Here is a 9,203-nt window from a genome sequence, read left to right as displayed (position 1 = left end):
AAAGTTGTTGATTTTAATTTATGTCATAGTCTGCCATGTTGAAATGCAATACTCCAACCGTCAATATAACCTCGTGATTTATATCCATACATGTAGTGTTTTTTTTTTAACAATTACCAAACGACGGGTTGTGTGCAATTCTTTGTACGTACGGAAAATAAATAAAGAAAATGTTATCGACACAGAATGTCTGAAATAATGTGGAAAAATGTAAACGTCATTTTTTAAAATTTCCTCCACAATACTGGGAATCTGGGATAACCCCCTTTTCTGCATTTAAACGAGGAAATTTATCCTGGATCCTGTTCATCTTAACTAAATGTATAGTATATGTGCATGGCCCCTAAGTCTTGTATTGTGAAACCACTGGAATATAATCACAATAAACGTTTTTTAAGACGTAACTAATAAAGTAACCTTTATTCTCTCATTTATTTTGATATGGTAACAAGTATCAACTATACAAAGGAAGTGGGAGATACATAGAGAGGAGAAGAGAGAGGTAGAAGAGAGAGAGAGAGAGAGAGAGAGAGAGGAGAAGAGAGAGGTAGAAGAGAGAGAGAGAGAGAGAGAGGGGGAGAGAGAGAAAGAGAACGAGAGAGAGAGAGAGAGAAGAGAGAGGTAGAAGAGAGAGAGAGAGAGAGAGAGAGGGGGGGGGGGGGGAGAGAGAGAGAGAGAGAGAGAGAGAGAGAGTCTGTGTGTTTGGTGAATGATGAACCTGTCTGTAACAATTATATAATTTAAAAATACGTTAATACGTTAATTCATCAGGTACTATATCCCATTTGCAGGCCATAAATTAAAAAGGTTAAATTCCAACGGCATATAAAATAATAATTCAGAACTTCCCTAACAAAACGGCTTGAAAATGTCTTTTTATGTGAAAATAACGACCGTTAGTTGTCAAATAGAATTAAATTTAAGTCTAAAGTTCATACCCTTATACCAAATGGTGTGGTCGTATGTTTTGTGCCGCGCAAAGGTTCTAGTAGTTTAATTTTGGCCATTACAGGAAGTGAGTTATTGATGTAGACAAATGCTCATTTACCTTTTACAGCTCATTATATAGGTTATTCCCCCCCCCCCCATATTAAGACAAACGGGGGTATGCCGCTGTAATGGGTCACTTTTCCACGAACAAAACCTAAACATGGGTCCGTTTTTTTTAATTTTCAAAAATTTCGAGTCTTTGCATGGTATAAACACCCGAAAAATTGCGGGAAATGGGATTTAATGCGAGAAAAAAAAAAAAATCCCCCAAATGACCCTTATAAATAAATGGGTAGGGGTTTCGAGACTTCAGCGGCACACCCCCGTCCAAACCAAATCTGAGTACCCCCCCCCCCCCGGGGGGGCGGTTATTACCAAAGAAAAAAAGATGTCACTCAGTAGTGTCTGACAGTGAAGTTTACATACATACATACATACATATTGGTATTTATTGAGCGCCTTTACATGAACATGCTCAAGGCGCTGTACATTTTAAAATACAAACATAATAGTTATATACTCTCCAAGTGCATGACAATTACAAAGAAAACAAATGAGTTTTTAAATGTTTCTTAAATAATGCGACTGAGGTGCAAGAACGAATGCTTAAAGGGAGACTATTCCACATAGTGGGACCAGAAAAAATTATATTTTGTTGACCCTTCTTCGAATTGATGCGGGGGATTTGCAGAAGAAGGGGGTCTGACCTTGAACGTAATGGATATCTTGATTGCTGGATGGGACAAAACAGACTAGAAATATAGGATGGGATAAGGTTATCCATGGATTTATAAACAAATAGTGAAACTTTATACATTATTCTCTTATGAACAGGTAACCAGTGTAGTTGTTTTAACAAGGGAGACACATGATCATATTTTCTTGCATTTGAAATAATACGGGCTGCACGATTCTGGATTTTTTTTTTTTTTTTTTTTTTGTAGTATTGTTTTATTGTATTCATTCAGTACAAAATATATAACAAACAAATATACAGCTTTATTGATTTACATATATCAAAATATAAAGAAAATTGTACATTTCTCAAAAAATACATAAGATAGTTTAATACACAGTACATAATGTTTACATTTAATTACACTGAACGAATATTATAAATCAAAGAGTTACCTACAGACAGACAGACACACCACACACGCTCACATACTCAGACACACATACAAACTGACATATCCCCCTTCCCCCCTTCATTCCAAAGCTTAACAAATTCCCCCCTCCCTGCCCGAGCATTCACATCTACACATTTGTTGGAAATCCTGTCTCTTCCTTTTCCTTAAGACCAAACTATATATTTAAACAAACAAAAAATGTCTGAGTCTGAAAAAGAAGTATTTGCCTCGCCGTCCTTAACTGTGGAAGTTGTCTCATTTTCTGAAGTGAAGTGTTAAAGTGCCTCTCTCCCCCGCTAATTCCTTTTCTTCTTGCCTATTTTCTATTATTCTTTTTTTAATTTCTTGAGGAATTGGGGGTCTATTTTGAGTTGAACTATATTTAAAAATCATATGTTTTGTTAAAAGAATAATGTGATTTAACAGTTGTTCTTCTCCTACATTGGATCTTTTTATCCCGATATGAATTTCTTGCCAATGTAGATTTTTTAATGCTGATAAAGAAAAAAGGTCACCGCAGTCCTTCCAAATATTTGCTACCTTTTCACAGGTAAAAAACAGATGCTCATAGGTTTCTTCGTGTTTATTGCAAAAGGAGCAAAGATTGCTCACTACATGTTTGAAAGTGTATAGATGCTTAATTTGTATAAATTAAAGTTGAAGTCTATCGATATCAGATATCAGAAACATTTATATTAATCAAGAGGGAATTGTTATTATCAAGACGGCTTAAAACAAGAGAGCGAATAGCATGATGGCATGCCTCATCAGTTAGCATCCTTCTGACCCTAGATATGTTATACAAACGAAAATTTAAAGACTTACATAGTGAAGTAACCTGTTGAGACATGGTCAAAGAAGAGTCAAGAACAACACCCAGAGTTCTGACTGATTCAGAGGGCTCAACAAAAGCATCGCCAAGTAACAAATGAACATGATCAGGTAAATAATGTCTAAGTATAGAAGAAATAATTAAAAGAGACTCTGTTTTTTGTTCATTCATGAGTAATTTGTTCTTTATCATCCATACATTAACTTCACTAACACATTTCTCTATCAATAATATTGCATTCTGGAGACTACTTGAAGATTTGGGGTTAAATGAATAATACAACTGAACATCGTCAGCATATAAATGAAATTCAACACCGTTATTCCTCAAGATATCACCAAGTGGTCTCAAGTACATCGTAAATAATAGAGGCCCCAATACAGAACCTTGAGGAACACCATATTTCAAACTAAGTTTATGAGACAAATGATTACCAATGGATACTGCAAATGATCGACCCTCTAAGTATGATTGAAACCAGTCGAGTACGGTACCAGACAAAAAGAAATCTGAGTGCAAGCGACGCAACAACACTGAATGATCAACGGTATCAAAGGCAGACTTCAAGTCAAGCATGACCATTATTACACCTTCTCTCTTATCAATTGCTAAGAGAAGATCATGCTTGACTCGGAGTAATGCCGACTCTGTACTATGATTTGCTTTATATGCAGATTGTAACACTTCATGCAGATCACAACGGTTCAGATGTTTAACTAACTGTTTCGATACAATAGTCTCGAGCACTTTAGTCTAGAAAGTAAACGGGTTTCCTTGCATAATTTGAATACTATAGACGTTTAAATTTCACAGATAGGACATAAGTGACATATTCATAATTCCTTCAAAGTGACTCACACTGTATATATATGTTATTATATGAAGAAGAAAAATTATATTTAATGTAATACAATGTACCGGTATGTAATCAGACACACAAACAAAATCATTTATGTTTTAATCATGACTGTACATATGTACATTTTATTTCAATTTCTTGAAAGATCCAATTTGCACATACAATGTAAAGCTTTACAAAATATCATAGATCACATTAAACAAGACTTTCAAATGTTGATAAATACATGTACATACAAAGCAGTATTTCAGAAAATAGACAATGAACAATTAATCCTACATCTTTGGTATAAAACTATACAAAGATAATACATATTTATCGTAATCATTTCAAATTCATATACTGTATTGAATAATGCTATGGTTATTCCATGAGTACAATGAACCAGCAAATGATCAACTATGTGAACACATTCCCTTGTGTTTTACATGACCACCCATGTTGTACAAAATAAGCACATTTCGAATCACTTCATAAGGCTAAAACAGTGTGTTACTGCAAGACTTCGATTGTGAAGTATACTTTCCATATAATTAAATCACAACTAAATATACTAAGAAAAAATGGACAAATTTTCAAAACACCTTTAAAAAAAAATCAAGTACATAATAATGTGACCCGTTAAAAGGAGACAGAATTCGCAAGGCTAGAGTAGAAGTCAACAAAAAAAAAGGGTGAAGTATTCATAATTCTGAATGTTCATAATGCCGGAAACGATACATGAAGGCTTCCATTGCAATTTCGGAATGAGAGCATTAGGAATTGTAAACTTTACATTTTCAGAACATTTAATTTTCGGACCGTTTCTAAATGAACCTTCCAAAATACCTTTTTTAAAGAGAGAAATAATGGTTAGATTATAAATGCGTGATGTAGATGGAGATTGAGGAGTGAAATATATCAATAACGTTTTAATTCTTATTTTAACAAGCTTTCTAGAAAATCTATTAGAATTGCCGCTTGTACAAAAATAAGAATTGAAACATTTCTTCTCCTTTAAAAAGCCACCTTTCTATTCTTTTTCGTTCATTTCAAAAGAGCTTTAAATTAATGGATGAATAAAGGTCAACTTTGACTTAACTTTGGAGAAAAGATAATCAACAAACAAAAGGTCTATTCATTGGGAGAACGGTTTTAGCTTGACCTTGCTGTTTTATAGAAGTAAAGAGGAGGTACAAAAGACAACTAAAAGAAAGAACAGGAAACGTGGTGAGGTTTCATTAGAGTGATTAAGAAGAGAACAAAAGATTCTCTGACCAGGGGGTATTTTACCTCTTAATCTAAAAAAGGGACATTATATAGCTCTTTTCAAAAAGTGGAGAGAAAAGAGAGGATTTCAAAGAGGACCAGGAATGGTATCGAGATTGTGAAACAAGTATTTTTTAAAAGAAAGAATAATGGCATGTGACACCAACAAATCAATGTTTTTTGTCTTCTAAAGATCCAAGTTAACTAGGGCGGAGATAAGATAATCATTAAACAAAAGATTTGTTCATGATGCGGCTCTTTCCACTTCACCTCGCCGTTGGATGGAAGTAGAGAGCGAACACAAAAGAAAGTCAACTTTCAAAAGAGAAAACCAGAAGTGTATAGATCAAAAGTGTGTGATTTTAGAAAGCCGAGAGCAAAAGATCGTGTGGTCAGTGTGCGTGTGTGTGTGTGTGTGTGAAAGGGTGTGCGACGTGGGTGTGCTAGAGAGAGAGAGAGAGAGAGAGAGAGAGAAGGGGGAAGGGGGGGGTGTCATGAGTTTGTTGGTGTGAGAGTGTAGGATTGAACTACGTAACTTCAAACCTTCCTCTATTAATCATAAACTGTTATATGAAAGAAAAAATGTACAATCATGTATAATCTGAGATTTGTCTATGTTGTTCATTGATGAATGTTATTTAAGAAGTGTCTTGTATCGTAGATCTTGTTTTATATTAATTATTGTGATCATTTCCTGTACTGTGAATTTATGAGGAAGGAACTCAAGTTTAAAAAAAAACAAAAAACTTCTAGCTACAATTCTCAAGTTAATTAACAGGCATGGATCGTGCTAATAAAAGGTGCTCTAAATTGGTTGTAACCAGTAATCCAATTGATAGTGAGGATGATTTGGGCTTCAGAAACCAGAAGCAGAAGATGCCTTCAAGATACATAGAAGACGACGCTGACTGTGAAATGATAATTGATAACAGTCTTGACACAATCTCTGACAATGACGAAGCAACAGTAAATTTCCCAACACCACCATTTCCCCCAGTTGCAAGAGCCAATGAGTTCCCAGTCACCGCTGCCAGAATTTCAACTGCCAAGGAAAATAAGTCCCCAGGAGCTGCTAGAAGTTCAACATCAGTTCTGCAGCAGTAGAGTAGACGAACCGACAAACAAAGTTAAGAGACTGAAGGACGACAACAAGTCTGTAAAGAGGGAAAACGCGGATCTACAGCAAAATGTTGACGGCACTAGAGGATCAAGTGAATGACCTTGATCAGTATCATCGGAGAAGTAATCTGGAAGTGGCGGGTGTGTCAGAACAGGAAGGTGAAAATGTGAGGGAGTCGGTATTGAAAGTGTTGAAGGTGGTTGCACCAGAGGTGAACTACACCGACATTGATGTAACCCATCGTCTAGGCCGTAAGAGAGAAGGTGTTTCTGGTTCAAGTCCAAGACTAATCATAGTGCGATTTACAACCAGGAGGATGAGAGATGTAGTATATGTTAGTTGAAAGAAGCTGAGGGAGACAACTACTCAGGAGCTGGGCTTCTCTTGCCCCGGCAATGAGGTCACTACTGAGGAAGGTGAATGAGGAAAGGAAGAAGGCTGGCTGGAGATTCCTATGGACTGTGAATGGCACCATCCTCGTGAGGAAGAACCCCAATATGCCACCGATAGCCATCCATCGAGAAGAGGATCTCAACAAAATTAAGTAGGGCCTAGTATGCTTCTGCCTTGATGTACATTCATAATTTTATCTGTAAATAATGATTGACTTTGACACGATGGCGAACATTTCCAGTGTTTCTGATAATGTCACACAGGATATATTATGTGCTAATAATGATGAATTGAAATGTGGATTGGATCCAAATGATAATGATAATACACCCCTGATTACAGCAATCCCCAGGATGTTTCCTGCTTTGGAGGCTATGAAACAGAAACAAGACAGATAAGAGCAGATGCTCTCACAAATATTGCAACTACTTGCAGCTGCTGTTTATGAGGGGCTTCCAAACCTTCCATGCAGCTCATTCGATGAACTAGTTCGACTGAACGAAATAGTTCAAGATCCCATAAAAGGTGCTCAAAATTGGTCGTAACCAGCAATCCAAGTGATTGTGAGGATGATTTGGGCTTCAGAAAGCAGAAGCGGAAGTTGCCTTCAAGATACATACAGTACATGTAGAGGACGACGATGACTGTGACATGTTTGATGACAGTCTTGACACAATCTCTGAAAGTGATGAAGAACAGTAAATTTCCCAACACCACCACATCCTCCAGTTGCAAGAGCCAATGAGTTCCCAGTCATAGTTCCCAGAATTTCAACTGCCGAGGAAAATAAGTCCCCAGGAGCTGCTAGAAGTTCAACATCAGAAGAAAATACACCCCTGATTGCAGCTATGACCAGGATGTTTGCTGCCTTGGAGGCTATGACACAGAAACAAGACAGGCAAGAGCAGATGCTCTCACAAATACTGCAACTACTTGCTGAGGCCAATTTGGCCGGAGGATTACGGGCTACTGCTGATGATGAGGAGGGGCTTCCAAACCTTCCATGCAACTATCTGATGAACTTGTTCGTTTCAACGAAAAAGTTCAAGATCTCGCGGCAAGAAAGAAGACAAGGCATTTTGCTGGATACTGTAGACATGGGAAGATTAGTAGGTTATTGGAAGCCAGAACTTCAACTGCAGAGGAAAATCCACTACCATCTATGAATACTTTTAGAGTCAATAAGACCCCAGGAGCTGTTAGAAGTTCAACATCAGAGGAAAATACACCCTTGACTGCAGCTATGACCAGGATGTTTGCTGCCTTGGAGACGATAAAACAGAAACAAGACGGGCAAGAGCAGATGCTGTCACAAGTACTGCAATTGCTTGCTGAGGCAAATTTGGGAGGAGGATTACGCACTGCTGCTGATGAGGAAGAGGCCGGGCTTCCAAACCTTCCATCCAGCTCATTCGATGAACTAGTTTGACTGAACGAAATAGTTCAAGATCCCGCGGCAAGAAAGAAGCCACAACATTTTGCTGCATACTGCAGGTATGGGAAGATTTGTATGTATATGCTAGTATATGCTAGTATATTGATCAATCAATCAATTGTAAGTTGGAAATTCCAAATTTGTATTTGTGTGGTGCTAAACTTGATATTTGTAAAGAGGCCAAGTACATAAGTCGTTATTTTACTGAAGACCTGTGTGATGATATAGATAAAAGTTGTGCAGAAAGTTTCATATGTGCTCTCGTAAAGTTTGAATTCATTCAAGCTTATTGTACACTCTTATATACTGCACATCTTTGGATTAGGTATAAAAAGAGCAGTATACAGAAGCTTACGGCAACCTATAATGATGATATGATGATGGTCTTACATATACCTAGGCACTCTAGTGCGAGTAAATCGTTTGCAGATGTTAATATATCTGCATGTCAAGCTGTTGTAAGAAATCCAATTTTTAAGTTTATTCAGAGAATTGACCCTTCACTTAAACTAGTTGCAAAGCGAAGGGCAAAGGAACTCAATTTGTTAGCAGCACAGAAAGCATGAAATGCACACAGGGAAGCCATGAAGAAGAAGCATACAAAAGCCAAAATGAAATAGAAAGTAAAATGAAATATTCTAAAGGTTGAAGACTAAACGGAAGTCAATCTTTAGAAGCATTTTTTTCTTGTAAAAGTACTTTTTAAAACCCTAAAAGGCTATTCCTCTCGCTGTGTAAAGGTTATTATCTCCACTAATATTCCCTCCCTAGAGTTAAGTGTATATCAAATCCAAGCAGAGAATCAGAATCGATCATAAAATAGAATTTGAAAAAATGTAACTTCTGTCTCCTTTTGACGCGACTGGTCACATACTATACGTGTCATATACAGTAGTAAACATCAAAAATTATTTTGTTTAATTCTCAAGTACATAAAACATACATGTACACATGATATGTAGAAAAAAGTTAAAGTAGACTAGGATTTTTAAAATATTTTTTCTCTGTACCCATCTTTCCTCAGGTGATTGATAATACATATACATGTTATTTGTAGGTGAGACAGGACTTGCATGCATGACCTACAGAGGGCAGCATTTGTATAAGGATGACCACCCCCATAGACTATCATACCTTGCATTACTATACTATTCTAGAGACAACTATGTATACCACTCCCTGAAATATTACTTTCA

This window comes from Strongylocentrotus purpuratus, unplaced genomic scaffold, assembly GCF_000002235.5.
Source record: "Strongylocentrotus purpuratus isolate Spur 01 unplaced genomic scaffold, Spur_5.0 spur5_scaffold_3, whole genome shotgun sequence".
In the NCBI taxonomy this organism is placed as follows: domain Eukaryota; kingdom Metazoa; phylum Echinodermata; class Echinoidea; order Camarodonta; family Strongylocentrotidae; genus Strongylocentrotus; species Strongylocentrotus purpuratus.
Note: the sequence above shows the minus strand (reverse complement) of the source record.